Here is an 18022-nt window from a genome sequence, read left to right on the forward strand (position 1 = left end):
ATCCAAAAATGGGCAGAAGACCTAAACAAGCAATTCTCCAAGGAAGACATACAAATGATCAAAAAGCACATGAAAAAATGCTCTATATCACTAATTATCAGAGAATTGCAAATCAAAACTACAATGAGGTATCACCTCACATCAGTCAGAATGGCCGTCATTCAAAAATCCACAAATGACAAATGCTGGAGAGGCTGTGGAGAAAGGGGAACCCTCCTACACTGCTGGTGGGAATGCAGTTTGGTGCAGCCACTATGGAAAACAGTGTGGAGATTCCTCAAAAGACTAGGAATAGACTTACCATATGACCCAGGAATCCCACTCCTGGGCTTGTATCCAGAAGGAAATCGACTTCAGGATGACACCTGCACCCCAATGTTCATAGCAGCACTATTTACAATAGCCAAGACATGGAAACAGCCTAAATGTCCATCAACAGGTGACTGGATAAAGCAGAGTTTGGCTTTTTGAAGAACACTTGCTTGGTAACAAGGGCTGCTTCCTCATAGACAGCACCCTCTCACTGTGTCCTCCCAATGTGGAAGGGGCAAGGGAGCTTTTTCGGGTCCCTTTCATAAAGCTCTGCCTGCATGATCTAATCACTTCCCACTTCCCAGTACTATGATATCGGGGGTTAGAATTTTGGGGTGACATGAACATTCAATCTGCAGCAGGCATGTGACTCAATTATGGCCAGTGGGGCTTGAGGGAAGGTTTCCTAGGTGGGGATTTGGGGAAAGACTTTCTTCCCTAATAAAGCATGGCTCAGGATAGGAAGCATCTCTTTTCTTCAGCTAGATGTTACTGTGTTAATATAGAATGTCTGAAGTGTGTCACCCATTCTGTGCCTGTGAGAGGACAAACTGAAGGCTCAGAGAGAGGGGAGAGCTGCCAAGAGCCTGGGTCATTCATCAATTTCTGAGGTACTCAAACAACTTTGTACCATCTATCTCTGGAATTTTTTATGTGCAGTAATACATTTTTATCACTGTTATGCTACTTTAAATTGGATATACTGTTACTTGCAGCCAAAAGCTGCAAGATAGAAATAGAGACTTCATCCAGAGCTGGAATTATGAATGGGATATATAGGCCAGGGAGCTCAGAAACTGGGTGTGAACAGTGTATTTTCCTAGTGGATTTGTTAACTTGATGATTGCTTAAGTAGGACTTTCACATGAAGACAGACATGGATAATACTGGTATAGAGTATAAAATTCACAAGATAAAACAAGAGTCTCATGACTTCTTCCAGGCAAAGATCCTAGGAGCTTGAGATATTATGTGATGTAAGTACATGGTGTTTGTCTTTCTATTGAGTACAAGACATAAGACAGTTGTAATTAAACTGCAGTTGGAGGGATTAAGTTAGACACAAGGAAATATTGTGTCCATTGTGATTATTAAAGGGCTTCTAAATTGGAAACACAATAGGGCAATGGAAAGTCAGAGCTTTGGATGTTTTCAAGAGAAGGGTATTGTGGTTTCAAATGCAGTTTTGCCTGGACTAGTTTTCTCAGCTTTCTAGGTCCTTGTCAATGTCTTGCCATTGTTTTGCATTTGTGAAGAATAATGATTTTTTTTTTCTTAGATGATGACTGCATTCCAGACCCTCCAATGTTTCTTTGGTGATTTATCCTTTGTTTTAATTCAATGTGCTACTCAAAATGCTGCCCTGGAGTGTTCCTTTAAGTAGTTAAAGTGAATGAAAGCAGAAAACTGCCAGGAGTCAGCCAAATGTTGAGACAGATTGTAAATACCTGAAAGCATTTAAACATTTCCGATAGGAAGGATACTGTAAATTTTACATGCGAGAGCTCTGCATCAAAGCCCGAATCCCAGCTTTTCTTCCCACTTTGAGATTTAGACAAGGTCAGCACAAAGGATCTACTGTTTCCACAGGCATTTACATCACCACTCTATCTTGTTATTCCTGACTTCTTGCCAATCATATTGAGAATTTCTCGAGGGGAGCAAAACAGAATAACCAAACCAGCTTTGCCTCCTTGACAGTGAAGAATAGAAAGAAAAGGCTCTCCCAGAGACAGGATTTTCTTTCCTTTTTCTTCTTTATTTAAGCTGTATGTTTTAACTTGACATTCTGCCTTTGACAACCCCAGGAGTCCAAGCTGATGAAAAGCTGAGTTAATTTTCTCTTCCACAGCTCAACTTCACATTAATTTTTTTTTTAAACAGGAATTTTTGAGAGACATTGATTTACGGAATAGGTCCATCAGATTTCTTCACTTGGTTATAAACGCATACTCTAGGGCTATAAACTCATACCCCAAGACTGAGGGCGTGGTTACTCCCTTTGGTTCTGTCGGCAATGGCGGGTGTGATGGATGACAACAGGAGGGTGGAAGGAGGGATGGAAAGTCTCTGACAATTGCATTCCAGGGGTATGTGCTCTCCCTTGTGCCAGCTTGTCTCTCTGGGCTAGACCTGCTTTGCTCTGCTCTATCAATTCATTGCTTTGATCTTCAGCCTCTGGGCAAGCTAGAGGTGTCCCTCCTCCATTACACCCTCATTCAGTCAGTCTTTCAACAAGTTAAGCACCTCATCATTGTTGCAGTGCTAGAAAACTAACATTCTGAGGATCTTTTGTGCCCTTTCTCAAGAGGAGGAGTTGGGTAGAGCGGTTAAGAACAGAGAGTCTGAAGCCCGATTGCTTGGGGTTGAATTCAGAGAGTCTGAAGCCCGATTGCTTGGGGTTGGATCCCGGCTAGCTGAATAATCTTGGCCAAGTTACTAAACCTTGGTAGGTCCTGGGTAATAGCATCTCGCCAGCTTCTTGTGAGGAGTGAATGAGATATGGTGTCCTCAGAGCTCAGCCCAGTACCTGGGAGGACAAAACAAGCTGGTTGATGGCCATTGTTGGAATCCTTGTCATCATTGTCACTGGGGTTCAGGAATTCACAAACATGACGGCCTCCCCATGAGGTTCTTCTCTCCTGGGCATTTTCATACCTGTTCTCCTTCCTGAGCCCTCTTCTGCCTACCTCAGTGATTCACCAAGTGAGCATTCAGTGTCTGCCAGGAGCCCTGCACTGTGCCCAATGCTGTGTGGTGACAAAAAGGCCAGGTATCACCGAGCCTCCAAGGGGGTCTGCTGTCTGCTGACACACACAACACCAGGCAGGACTTAATGTAATGCTGCTTTGTGTGCTAGCCGGTGGGAGGGAGCAGGGGGTTGGCAGGTTAGGAAGGGGATGGAGAAGGGCTGGATCCGGCCCCACCCACCCCCTCCACAGACCCAGGTCGGCCTGGGTAAGTCATCATCCCTCGTAGGCCTCACTTTCTGCATCTGAGAAACCAGAGTTTCGGTCAACAACTTTCAAACTTTTTAGACCAGGACCCACAGTAAAAAGTGTCCATGATTTTACAGCATGACCCTCAGAACTACATACATAACTGAAACAAATTTTTATGAAACAATAATTACCCTTACTATGTGAAATTCTCTGTTTTTCTATTTAAAAAAAATGCTGGTCATAACCCTTTATATTGACTTCCTGACCCCCTAATGGTTCAGTTTGAAAAACACTGGATGAGATGATTCCTCAGGGGCCTTTCAGCCTGTACTTTCTATAATTTTAGATCTCTATGGGCTATATGGATTTAAGAGAAGAAGGAATAATTAATCTCCCAGGGTAATGACTGGCTAGAGCCCAGCTAGATCAATACAAAATATATATATATGGTTGGCTCCCATACCGGCTTTCTGGAATTCAAGGGCATGATCTAAAGGAAAAGAAGCAGCTAGTTGCTGGGATTCATTCGCTGGAGCATGGTGAGGCTGTAGAGAGCTCCCACGTGCACTGCTCATCTGAACTGGGTTTTCATTTGTGGAAAGAGAAGAACGAACCCTGTCATCAAAGTTTGCTCCTGATCTCTGAAGTATGGGAATTCTGGAAGGAATCCACTCACCTCAAGAGAGAGAGAGAAAAAAAATAAGGCTAGCTTGTTTTAATCCCTAAATGGATACAGTCCTGTGAATTAGGGGACTTGGGAGAAACGATTTCCCCGCCTGTGTAAATGTTTGTTTTTGCCCTAATGTGTTTGTTCATTTGCTTGACTGCTCAGGAGATAGTCATCTAGAAACACAAGCTGCAGGAGAAACTTAAAAAAAAAAAAAAACAAAAAAAACCGAAACAAACAAAATCCACCTCCCCAACCCCTCCGACAAAAATCTCCTCCTCCAACATCCTCCACCTCTCTTTAGTTCACTTTTCATAGAGAAAACTCACATGCCAGGGGGCCCTGTGGGAGTAGGTTCTGTGTTAGGGCTTACCCACACCAGGGCATTTCTGTGACACAACTTCATGTTACCTGGAATCAAATCAATTAGAAGTCTTCTCTCTCTCTCTCTCTCTCTCTTTTACTGATGGCTCTATCTGGGTCTTTGCACCCCAAGGAAACTTGTGGAATTTCCAGTGACTTCTTTCTGAGATCAAATGCCCTTTTTAACATCTTAAGCCTTTTAAAGTGCTTTCCTCTGTCAGAGGGAAGTCTGATTACCACCTGCAGAGATGGGCCCTTTAGGAAAATGTCAGCTGGAAGTCTCATGGATGCTGACTTCAACTGGAAGAAGTCGAGCTTTTCTGCCCTTCCTATCTGTTTTCTGGCTTAGATTTTGGTTAGGCACACAGGGTTCTGCGTCCATGGGTTTGGCAAGTTCCTGAGCCTCCCGTGCCTCTGTAAAATGAGGTTATTAATGGTATCACATTTATAGGATTAAATTATATAATGCATGTAAGAGCATTTAGAACCATATGGTAAGTTATTCAGTAAAGAGCAACTGTTAGTTTTACATACACATTATCCCAGGAAGCAGATGAAAAATTCTAAGATAGAGCTAGAGAGAATGAGCTAAAAGAGGTACCCCTTGTCTCAGGCCATGGTGTACATCCAATAGTTTGTGACCAAGACAGTGTTTGGCGCCTCTGATCCAGCGCATTCATCTAACTGGGGCATGGTAGGGAGATGGCCACATAGTCCTGGTGAAAAGGGGGCGAGAATGGGGTCTTTGGGAAATGGGATAGACACCAACCCTGCAGGCTTGCTAAAAAGATGAGCAAACCAGTGCATAAAGCATTTGATTGGAACCTGTCACATAGTAGGGGCTGGATTAAACAGTGCAAACAGTAATAGTCTTCTCTGACTATAGCTGGGCCCCTTCCTCAGAGCTTTCTGAATTCAGAGCCTTCCTCAAGGTAAGGAAATGGCAGTTTGCTTGAATACAATGGTCTTTTTAAGGCAGCTCAGATGTTTATCTTATTCCAATATTTACCCTTGTGAATAGGATTTTTGGGTGGCTTATTTTTTATTGCTCTGGGGAGTGAGTTTCACAGTGTTAAGTTGAATCAATCAACTTTTAAGTGAAAAATGGATAAAACTGAGGGAAAACCCTTTTTTGACCCAGGGGAGAAAAAGGCTCTGGTAAAATCTGGCCTGGATTCTTCTCCACATGCCACCTTGGGGACAAAGAGCCCAGGGGAATAGCTGGAAGGGGTTTGGATTGCTTCAAACATCCTCAAAGCTTTAGCAGAAACCCTGTCCAGGCCTGTGGCCAGCAACATCTGGGATGTTCTAGCATCTGATTTCCTATCAGTGATGGTAACTTGTCCTGAGCCCAGAGCAGCTGTGAACTGAGCCAGAGGTCCTGACCCCCCACTGCCAGGTGGCCCTAAGTCTGGCCAGCCTTCCTGTTTTAGCCTAGGTTAAATCCTACACCATTCATTTTTTTTCCATTTTGGCTGAAATCACCTTCAGGAAATAGGACTTATGAGAACAGCTTCTTCAAGTAAGAAGGACAATGGCCAAATTAGCCCTGTGAGTGTAGGTGTGTGTTCAGCTATCAATACTTCCCCTTAGAACAGGAGACTCCACAGTATCCTTCAGAACCATCACCAAAAGTTTTCCCTGCTGGGAAGACTCAGGACAACAGGTGTATATTCAGAACATCCGGAAGTTTTGACTGTTTCTTCTTTGCCAGGACTGGCTATGTTTTTTACTCAGTTAATCCTCTCTCTCAATAACTCTATAAAATGAGGTTTTCCAGATGAAGACACTGAGGCACAGCAAGGTTAGGTCACTTTGGGATTAAATAGCTGGTGAGTGGCAGAGCCAGGAATTTGAAAGTGTGTCTCTCAGAACGATACTCTGTTGGGAACAAAGCATCAGTAGGTGTGTTGAGGTGGTGGATTTTATTTTCCTTAGTGAGCTTCCACCAGGGTTGAGGGACAGGACTGGCCAGATGAGGTGAGAGAAGAAAAATATTGTTTGTAAGATTAGGATTTAGTACCCAGCATGTGCTGTCTATTATGGTACAAACTAACTTCCTTTTGATTTCCAAGATGCTGGGAGGCAGGAAGGACCTGAGGCCACTTCCATCCCACCTGAGTGATTTCATCTGTTCTCTCTGGTAGATGAGGGAGCCTTGGGCAAGGAGTCCAGAAAGAAAAGACTGGAGTTGTGCCAGATAGTGAGCATCTTTCTTGTCTGGTATACATGAAAGTTAAGAGAGTAAAGTCCTAAGAGTTCTCATCACAAGGAAAAAAATATATATATATTTCTATTTCTTTAATTTTGTATCTACATGAGATGATGGATGTTCACTGAACTTACTGTGGTCATCATTTCATGATGTAAGTCAAATCATTATGCTGTACACCTTAACTCATACAGTGCTGTATGTCAATTATACCTCAGTAAAACTGGAAGGAAAAAAAATCAATAAGGAAAAGACACAATAGAAAACTGGGCAGAGAATACGAACAGGTTAGTCTCAGAAAAAAAAAAGGCTCTTGCTTTTGATTCAGAGTTTAGCAAGGGGGAAAACTGATTCTCAAGTGATAAGTGCTATAAACAGGAACAGGTACAAAGAAATCACATCATCTGTGTGTTAGTTTCTGAAGTTCAGTGGTAGTAAAAACCAACTGAATAAAAATTATCCTTACTAGGTCCCCTAAATTCTCTGTGAATAGTATATGTGATCTTGTGTATACAAGCCTTTACCTCTTGGTGTTTAAGAAGCACTGGGACAGACTAGATGAAGGAACAGAAAAAATGCCTACTTGCAGAGGTCTGGAGATTCAGTTGATTCTTTCCTTAAAGATAATGGAGGGACCCAGGCTGGTTTGGGGCCTTTGGGTTGGAGGTGCCCCAAGACCTCCGGTTGGAGCTGTCTAGCACAGAACACGGACCCAGGCTTCACACGGGGCTAGGAAGAGACACTGGCCCATGCAGTAAGACTCAGCCCCTCCTGTATGTAGGCTGGGAGTGAGGAGACGTGGCATCTTCTGCTCAGTTCTGTGGTGAAGTCTTCCTGTGAACCCCTCTATAAGGTGTGAATGACCTCATCAACATCCTTCCGTCTCTGAGGCAGAGCTACTGGAGACCCCTGGGTGTGTGGCCCAAAGCAGGAGGCCCTGAAAGGGCTGAGAGAAGACCTTGGAAGATACCACTTGACTGCTTTTCACTTAAGTGACCATGTGTCTACCCAGGGATTGGAGACCTTGCACTGCCTGAGGTAGGTGTGAGGGTAAAGAGGCAGGAGACACACCATGGCTCCTACCAGCTGCCTCTGTAGTGTAACCTTCTTCAGGGCCTCCAGGAACTGCAGTGAAGGACTCTCAAGCTTTATTGACCATAAAAATCACCTGGTGAGCTGTTTTTAAAAAATATTTTATTTATTTTATTTTTAGGGGGAGGTAATTAGGTTTATTTATTTACTTATTTATTTTAATGGAGGTGCAGGGGATTGAACCCAGGACCTCACGCATGCTGAGCACACGCTTTACCACTGAGCTATACCCTCCCCCCCTGGGGATTATTAAACTTCATAATCATGGACCCTATTCTCAAAGGCTTTGAATCTGCATTAGTTTAGCCTAAGATCCTGGAACCTGCATTTTAATCAAAACTCTAAGTGCTATTAACGCAGGTTCAAATTGGCTTAAAGATACACACAATATAGACATAAATTAAAAAATACAGGGAAGATAAAGGTAAGGCGATCCTTTAAGAACATCAGTCTTAAAGACAGTCCATAGGATGGAAGCCACATGTATGTATGTTTAGTAATGGGTGTGGCTTTGTGGAAAGGTGCTCTGGCAGTTGCCTTCAGCCTGCATTGGGAAACCTTACCAGAAGTTGCATGAGAGACTCATGTTTGTGTTTGCTGAAAGGCTGTTGGGAGAACCCATTCTGCCACATCACAGAACTTCCCCTCAGGGAGTCTACGGAGCAGTGTCCCTGTGTCCCAGTGCTGGGAGACCAGTGCTTCTCCTCACTGACTGGTTTGCTCTTGTCTGGTGGAATATGGGAATCTCTAACTGATTGATTGGGTTTCCTGGTCTGCTTTCATCAGGAATCATGGTGGTTCAACCCAGCAACCATGGTTTACACTTTGTAACAATCACTACCCCCACTCTCAGGCTTGGTGTTAATCTCTTACCTTTTGTTTTCCCTTCATGCTTTGTTCTATTTTTTTTTTTTATTTTTTTGAGGTAAAATTCACATAACATAAAATTCACCACTTTAAACTGTACAACTCATTGGCTTTTAGTACATTCACAATGTAGTGTATCACCACTATCTAATGCAAGAATATTTTCATCACCCGAAAAAGAAACCCCTTATCTATTAAGCAGTCACTTCCCATGTCTTCTCCCCATCAGCCTTGATAACCACTAATCTGCTTACTGTCTCTGTGGATTTTCCTGTTCTGAACATTTCTTATAAATGGAATCATATGACATGTAGCCATTTTTGCCTGACTTCCTTCACTTAACACAATTCATTCAAGGTTCGTCAGTGTTGTAGTGTGTATCCATACTTCATTCCTTTTTATGGCTGAATAATGTTCCCTTTTAATAGATATGCCAAATTTTGTTCATCCATTCATCAGTTAGATTGTTCCATGACTCTTTTTTTAACATATACTTTTTGTATTGCAATAGCTTTTAGCCACCTCAAATTCTTTTTATAATAAGGCAGAACATGGATAGGCAATTGAAAGTCATTTGTATGTCTACATATATATCTCTGCGTGTATGATTCTGTACAGCAGTCAATAATAAAATACTGTCTTCATTTCTGCGCTCAGATAATAGAGTGTAGTTTCTAAGTATTCAGCAAAGTATTAATGTATCATTTGTACACAGGCCTAAGTCTCCTGGGAACCCACCTCTCACTTAGAGGTAAAGGCAGAATAGAGGTGGGATCCATTTATCCTGGTGATAACCGCTCACCTGAGCCACTGCTGCTCACTGGCCTGGACACCTCTTCCTCCTGAGAGGCAGGAACAAGAGAAGGAAGTGGGATTAGACCGCTCTTCCTAAGGCCATTTTGCTCTTTACAAAGATGGATGAGTTTCAGTTAATATGAAGTCATGGGATATTAAGATGGCTGCACAGTCTGTGGGGGAGGGTGAGTCACCTGAGTGCATGTGAACTGCCCATGGCTGTTTGGTAGAACTTGGGCTTCAGTCTCTGTTTTCTCCTGGAAGTGGGTTTAAGAATGGGCAGCAGAGGCGTCATTGGAGATGAATGTGCTCTGTGCAGGATCTAAGATCACCTCCCAGCCTCCGCCCTCCTCCTTGTCTGGATTTGCGGAACAAAACCACGTGAACACAACAGAGGAAACAGTGGCCAAACTTTAGCTGGTTATGTTCTTGGAGACCTCCATCCTCTGCAGCGCCCTGAACCAGAACTTGGTGTTGGGAAATGGGGACAGGATCAGGCAAGGATGGGCAGTGGGTGTCTTGAGGGCCATGCTCAGTTCAGCCACACTCTGCCTGGTTGGTTCTGGTAGGCAGCTGAGGAGGCTGGGAGAGATTCTGCTTGGCTGTCTTTAGCCACTAGTGATGGCTGGATATGCTAAGGGAGAGTCAGGGTGCTAAGCTGGTCTCTGGAAAAAAACCAAAAAACAAACTAAACTTCAGTGTCTGAAATCAATTTAAGACATTCAAGGATGGGCCAATTCCCTGTGGCTTCTTTTTTTTTTTTTGGTGTGTGGTGGGGGTGAGTTTCTCTTGGAGGACAAGGCCCTAACCATTGAACTCTTACCAGAAAGGGTAACTGCAGTCCTCTGATTGGATCACTCAGAGCTGCTCTGTAGATGGAGAAGTCCAGGCTGACTGAACTGTGCAGCTGGCTCCAGTGAGCAAGTTTAATGTTCTGATCATCTCTGGGACCGTCCTGCCTGGTCCAGTGCAGCCCCCTCAGCCCTACTCCCAGCTCTAAGAACAATGTGGTGGAAGAAGAGGGGCTGCCGACAGTGGGCCGGTTCGGTTAGTTAGGTGGGATCCTTTAAAGATTTGAGTAGGAACATGGATGTTTCAGATCTGGATTGCAGATCTCGTGAGAACTAAGGCAGGTTGAGTAAAAAGCCATTGATTGAAGACAGCCCCGTTCACGTTCCAGAGGGCTCAAGAGTAAATGCCAAATGTGAAGGGCCAGGCCTGAGGGTTGAAGTACAGGGTCACAGAGCCAAGACTTGAAGGATTAGCAATCAGGTAGGGCACGGCGTGAGAGTGTGTGTGTGTGTGTGTGTGTGTGCATGCGTGTGTGGGCACCAGCACATGCACACAGAGGGTGTTCCTGTGTGAGCATGTGTAGGCTGAATATGGTGTGTACACATGCATGTAGGGTGTGTGTGTGCAGGGTGTGCTGGAGGTGATTAGATGTGGAGACAGTGTGTAGATGTGAGCGGTAGAGCCCTAAGCACTTGTGTGGATTCTCTTGTGTGAATTTAGAGGCTGACAGGTGTGCGGCGATGACTGGGTTGCGGTTGGGCTGCTTGTGAACTTGTCCCTCATATATGGTCAAGGCCAGTTGTGCTCAGTACGTTGCTTTATAAGGGTTGCTATTTTTTTTTTTTTTTTTTTTTTTTAGTGGATGTACTGGGGATTGAACCGATTGAACCCAGGACATCTTGTATGCTAAGCATATGCTTTGCCCTTGAGCTACACCTACCTACTCAGGGTTGCTATTCTTAACAGCTGCCAAGAGTACAGAATCTGGGGTTATAGTTAGAACTTTCTAGGGTTGTTTTTACTAAAATTAATGGAGCAGTGAAGTCTACTAATGTAAGAATTACCAGGACCTTAATAACAAATGTGTGTTGACAGTTCTCCAGGAAACATTTTTGCCTCAAACCTCTGACTTCCAGTTTCTAGATCTAGGTTCTGAATTCAGATGCCTTCAATGGGCTATAAATTCAAAGGCAACTCATAGATTTAAACTGCATCTTCAACTCTTGGTAACTCTAGTGGGACACACTTGGTGTGGGGGGGTGGGGGAGGAAAGGGGAGAGTCACCTTAGGTTCACGAGAGGCCTGTGGAGCTGTAGATGAACTCTGGGGTGGGCATTAGGAGCACTGGGTTCTGGACCAGGCTCTGTTAGGTGACCATGGACAAATAGATGCTTCTGGTCCTAGTGTCTCATCTGTAAAACCAGGATGTTGTTGGAGATGGCTTCTCCAAGCCCCCTTTAAGTGTGGCAGTGTCGCGATGGTAGGCAGATGGCTGCCCATGGTTTCAGGCTAAATGGAGGATTTTCCTTCCTCTAAAGCAGTGTTGGAGCTCGTTTCCCACCACTTTGGCAAGTATAGCAATGCAGGTTTCTGGAAAAATGATCAGTTGTTCCTAATGGATACCAATATCAATAATTTTCCATAAAAAGTGTATGTTTTCTAGTATTTCAGGCTGGGTTAAAAGACAGAATAAAATCCACTGGCACCTTCCACAGGCTGAACAGCTGCTGAAAGATATACAGTAGGTTCTATACTGTGGGTTGGTATTTACTCAATCCTCACAACACCCTGTGAGGCAGGCACTCTCATTCCCCTTTCGCAGGTGAGCAGCAGAGGCACCGAGGGGTACAGCAATGAAAGCTGCATGCTCCACCCTCTGCTCATTCCTCTTCTCTTACATTTCCAAGGTCTTGGTTACAGAGGATCCCTTTCTTGATCTAAGAATACGATGATGAGAAAATGCATTTTGTTTTGAGGGAGAAGTAAATTCCCAACAGATTCCACATAGTGACAAAGTCCAGACCATCTACCAGCAGGAAAACTCTAGGCACAAAGCATTTCTGACAGCCAAATCCGGAGCCAGTTTCCTGCCAGCCGTAGCCTCCTGGAGGCGGAGGGGGAGAACCTTGGGTGGGGGCCGAGCGGGGCGAGCGACCCTCTCAGTGGGTCCTTTGGTTCCCAGTCTTATTCGTACAGAGTTCTCAGGATGCAGCGATAGATGGGAGGATTGCATCCATCTAACAAGGACCTTTCACACATTTATTAGTGAATTATTAAGCATGATGTTTAGAGACATTTTCCTATTAAAGAATAATCCTCAAGTCCATGAAAAAGAATCAGCGCCCCTCCTAGCCCCCTTTCAAAGTCTTCCTCCCACCCGGGAAGCTGCGGGATTTTGTCCTCGGAGACTGACAGAGGTGTCCTGCTTTGGTCGCCGCTCTTTGTTTTCCCCTCCACACGAGTTAATTTTCCCAGGGTCATGCAGTGACGGTTCACTATGGACACAGCATTTTCCTGCAAGGTATTTTCTGAAGCCACCAACAGTCTTTTGGTTTTCAGGCTTCTTATTTAAAGAAATTTGCATTAATGGCTCTTTGGGCCCCTCATTTCCATACATGTTTGAAAGGGCAGGAGCTTGGGGAATGCAAAGAGAAAAATGTGAATGGGCTGGCTGGTGGTGCCTGCTCTGCAGAGATGCCCACGACTTGCAAAAAGTAGAAATTTAACTTCCAGTTACCTTGGTATGTTCGTGTGCAGTTATGGAATCTGAGGAAAGAAGAAACGCTGTTAATTTTTTCTTACCTTTGCCACTAGGATGGCTATTAGCTTTTGGTTACCTAGAAGAGAAAAAAGTATTTTGTATAATGGTTTTTCCCAGGGTGGGAGAAACAGGACATTAATTAAGACTCAGTAGGGAATGAAGTGAAATGTGTTCTAAGGAACCAAAAATGCTTTGTAGTTAGCACCAGATCTGATTTGGTGCAGCACCCTACAGGCTAGATTTCTTTAAGTTTATGATTTTGAAAAAGATGGGCTCAGGGGTCAAAATACAATCATTTTTAACCAGTGATGTTTTATATTGTTTAGAAATCAGATTGGATCTATGACATTTGCTAAGACCTGTTGAGACACGAATGCGAGTATGTCCTGTGTTTCCTATAGTAGACCCTAGGGTAATAACCAAACCACAAGTATAACTCATTCCAAATTTTAAAATGAAAAAACAAAAACAAAAACAAAAACAAAAAAACAGGCAAGGAATCATGCAGCCATATTTTTAAAGGAATATGAAAAATAAAATGAAAATATAAATTTGGCACGAGATTTATTTAGACTTATTGAGCTTGTCTTAACCTGGGGTCCGTGTTCAGAATTCTGAAATTTCTCTAATTGAAATTGGCATGTCCTTTAATTACAAATAGAGGTGACAACCCACAGTAACATTAGCAGACCTATGACTGTCACCAGAAGAAATCACAGCTATTTTCAGAGCACATTGAAATTGTTTCAGTTATCTCAAAAAATGATTTACTTTGCTACTTCAAAATTATGGCAGTTACTAAGCCAGCCCCTCGATTTTGTTTTATGTGCTTTAATATATAATAATGTCTGTCATTGCTATGTGTTACTATACAAAATAATTTTTTGATAACAATATTTCAGTGTAGTTGGTTATTACTATTTTCATCACTATTTTACAAACCAGAACACACAGCCTCTAAGAGGGTCAGTTACCCCAAACCACTTGGCGCGAGTGAGAGCGTGTGCACTGGGAGTGGAGGTGGGGAAGGATGCTCCCGTGCCCCCCACTCCGACTTGTGCCTTTACTCCCACTGTCCTCCAAGTCTTGCTGATGACAAAGAAGGGGTGAAGCCCCAGATTCTTCACTTTCTTATGCCATGGTCCCCAGGGCAGGCTGGAGGAGTCTCTGAACATCTCAGAATAATGTTTTTCAGTGCTTGACATAAAATATCTAGCATAAAAAGGAAACCAACTACATTGAAATATTGATTGTACCTGCGATTTTCTTAGCTTTTGATCCATTTGGGCTTACCTTGGACTTTCCAGCTTTTTGAAATCCATCTTTGGGACTGAATAAACCTTATCTTAGACTGGTTTTCTTTATCATGGCTACAGGTATAAGTGACCCTCATTAGCTGGATTCCAACAGTGAAAGGGTAAGTCAGGAGGTAGGAGTGTGGGTATGTGGGTTGGATAATGTGATTAGAGGGGATAACTCATTCTCAGCTCTTCCTGGCTTCACCTTTGCCCTAGGTGTTCGTCTGTCTCCTCCCTGCTCCAGCCCACCTGTGTGAGGCAGGCTGTTTATAGCGTGAAATTGGCCACAGTGGGAGTATTCACACCATGGAAATCACAAATGCTACAAATCAAGGTATTTTTTGTTTCTTTGTTTTCTGGAGAATCTGTTTTTGAGCACACCTCTGAATGCATGATTTAAAACAATACTGGCAAATGCCAAATTCATGTAAATTGGGAATGTCATTCAACCTCTCAGCTATCACTGTACAAAACTGAGGGAACATAAGTCTAGATAAAAGAATGGAAATTACCCGTAATTCCACCATTCCACCATAACCATGATTAATGTTTTGATGCGTTTCTCTCACGCTATGCATTTTGCTGAAGTATTTGAGATTATATAATTGGGCGTCCTTTTCCTCGATCATCATTGTATCATAAGCATTTTCTGTGTTTTTGTTAAAATTATTCAAAACACGTTTTTTAATGCCAGTGTAATATACCACCCTTGGGATTAAATATTTAATTGATCTGTGCTATAAATAATGTGGCAAGGTCTTTTTTCCTGCATTTTTATTGTTTTCTTAGGTATATTCCCAGAAGAGGAATTACTGGATCTCGTTTTTGAGGCTTAAATACAGAGTTCTAAATTATTTTCCAAAATGTTTGTACTAGTTTATATTCCCTCCAGGAAAGAGGAAGTAACTCCTTTTAATTACTGTGCTAACCAAACTAAGAACTCAGTTTTAACTTAAAAAGTGGCATTTTGGCATGTTGCATTTGGATGTCTCTTTGTTGCCTGATAGTTTTAGAGGGAGATGACCAAATTTGGAATGTTATTTTTTTTTTTAAAGGCATGATATACACGCTGTAGTACACTCTCCTTTTTTTCTCCCTTTTGCTCCCCTTAAACTGAATAGACTGTAAATACCTTTCCATGCCATTTAACAGCCTCCTAAGCATCTTTATAAATGTCTGCCCAGTGGGGGAGGGTGTAGCTCAGTGGTAGAGTGTTTGCTTAGCATGCTTGAGGCCCTAGGTTCAATCCCCAGTACCTCCATTAAAAATAAATAAATAAATAAACCTAATTATCCCCCCCAAAAAGAAGAAATTAAAACAAAATGTCTGCCCAGTATTCCATATATGGATATACGGTTTTTATTTATGCCACCCTTTATGGTTGGACACTCTTGCATCATGTGTTTTCCATTATTATCAGTAATACTTTTTGCCCACTGAACTCTGCGTTTTATAGCTAGCAGCCTTGTTTGGGAACCATTTGGAGAGCGGCTAACTCAATTTTAGAAGGTCCCAGCTGACCAGTTCCAAGATGGAATCATGTGCCTGTCCTTTTCCCTTCTTCTGTCCTCTCTGATTGTCCCCTCTCCTCCTGTCACCGGCCTATAACAGAGGGAAGCACAGGGCTTTCTGTCTTTCCTGGGCTCACTCTGCCTTGCTCCTCCTCTCTGGAGCCCACAGAGCCCAAGGCTGAGCTAATTCTAACTATACCATGCTGCTGCCTCTCCTCCTTCATTTGAAATAATCAGGGGCACAATTAAAGAGGAAGCCTAGCACTGTGAGGGTTAGGCATGAAATGTAGTCGCCTGCCTGACTCCTGCCAACCTCCAGTTATCTAACATTTCTCAGATGTAGCCAGTTACACATTTTTACTTCAGATGTTGGCCTCTTTATTTTTATATAACATGCTTATATATAATAAATTTTTTTCCATATTAATGTTTTATCTATTGTTTTCCTACTATAGATTTAGAGAGTATGCTACTATCTTAGAGTCTCCAGTTCCCCTTTTTATAGTCTATTGATGGAGTTATATAATGGTTTTAATTAGATCACTATTTGGTATTTACATCACTGACTAGATAGACATTGTTCACAGCTGAGCCACATAGGGCACTAGAGTTATAATTCCTATTTTGTGAAATAATTTATTTTCCCTGTAGTTAATAATAGCCATTTTGTTTTTGTGTTTTCATTTGAACGTGTTACTAATATGTACCTAAATCTTTGCCAGAGTTGAAAAATATGTCTCAACATGGTCAAAACTATCAGATAATTTATCAGTCTTCCTAGTTCTCTTTTGGGGAGACATTTTCCCTAGAACTCTCTTTCTCCTCAACTGTCCCAGGATTTCTCTTCATCATTATCTTTGGAATTCACTTAGTTTTCTTCCTAAGTAGGATTCCTATTTCCAGGATGCCTTGTCTTTCTCATTCTTGATTTATTTCAGTAGTGTGATAGTAAATGTTTCATGACCACCTGGGGATCGGGGACAGTCAGGAAAGGAAGCCCTAGTTTGTAGTGTTGCTGATTTCTGTGGTATCAATATTCCCTCCAATTCTAATAATCTTAAAATTAAAGTATAGTTGATTTACAATGCTGGATTAGTTTCTTTCTGGTGTACAGTATAGTGATTCAATTATACATGTATATATGTATTCTTTTTCATTATAGATTATCACAAGATACTGAATACAGTTCCCTGTGCTGTACAGTAGGATCTTGTTGTTTATGTTACATTCAGTAGTTTGTCTGCTAATTCCCGAACTCCAAATTTATACCTCCCCCACTTTCCCCTTTGGTGTCCATAAGTTTATTTTCTGTATCTGTGTGTCTGTTTCTATTTAATAAGTAAATTTGTCTCATTTTTTAGATTCCACGTATAAGTGATATCATATGACTTTATTTATGTTTCTCAGTCTGACTTACTTCACTTAGTGTGATAATCTCCAGGTCCATCCATATTGCTGCAAATGGCATTATTTCACTCTTTTTTATGGCCGAGTAATATTCATATATATATCTTCTTTATCGAGTCATCTGTCAATGGACATGTAGATGGCTTCCATATTTTGGCTATTGTAAACAGTGCTGCTATAAACATTGGGGTGCATGTATCATTTCAAATTAGAGTTTTCGTCTTTTCCAGATATACGCTTAGAAGTGGAATTGCTGGATCATTTGGTAACTCTATTTTTAGTTTTTTAAGGAACCTCCATACTGTTTTCTGTAATGGCTGTACCAACTACATTCCCACCAACAGTGTGTGAAAGTTCCCTTTTCTACACTCCCTCTCCAGACAGCCATTCTGACCAGTGTGAGGTGATACCTCATTGTAGTTTTGATTTGCATTTCTCTGATAATTAGCAATATTGAGCATCTTTTCATGTGCCTATTGGCCTCCATGGCCAATTTTAAGCGACTACTATAATGTCACTAAATTTGGTATATTAGTCACAGTAACAGAACCAATAGAATATCTATCTATCTATCTATCTATCTATCTATCTATCTATCTATCTATCTATCTATCTATCTATCTACCTATCAGTGATTTATTATGAGGAATTAGCTCACGTGTTTACAGAGGCTGAGAATTTCCACCATCTGCTGCTGCCTGCAGCTGCCCAAGCTGGGAGACGGGGAAAGCCAGTGGTATAATTCCAGTCTGAGTCTGAAGGTTTGAGAACCAGGGGAGCTGATGATATAAATGCCAGTCTGAGGGCAGGAGAAGACCGATGTCCCAGAGCAGCAGGCAGCCAGGAAGCAAAAAAGGCAAATTTCTCCTTCCTCTGCCTTTTTGTTTTCAGGCCCTCTATGGATTGAGTGATGTCTATACACCTTGGGGAGGGAGGACAAGGTACTTTACTGAGTCCACCAATTCATATATTAAGCTTATCTGGAAATACCCTTCCGGACACA

At 42.3% G+C, this 18022-nt stretch overlaps 1 long non-coding RNA gene across 2 annotated transcripts in view; it reads left to right on the plus strand.

Annotated features, from left to right (window-relative positions):
* LOC141577639 (uncharacterized) overlaps nt 1-18022 on the plus strand; it is a 151262-nt gene that overhangs the window by 14862 nt on the left and 118378 nt on the right. Inside the window, exons 1-2 of one of the 2 annotated variants that reach the window (XR_012506869.1) lie at nt 7396-7534; nt 14318-14435. This is a non-coding gene — a long non-coding RNA (uncharacterized LOC141577639). Of the gene's footprint in view, nt 1-7395; nt 7535-14317; nt 14436-18022 lie in introns of those variants that run through there. The other variant, XR_012506870.1, reaches the window with a different exon arrangement.

The sequence above is a fragment of the Camelus bactrianus genome, chromosome 5, assembly GCF_048773025.1.
Source record: "Camelus bactrianus isolate YW-2024 breed Bactrian camel chromosome 5, ASM4877302v1, whole genome shotgun sequence".
Lineage (NCBI taxonomy): Eukaryota > Metazoa > Chordata > Mammalia > Artiodactyla > Camelidae > Camelus > Camelus bactrianus.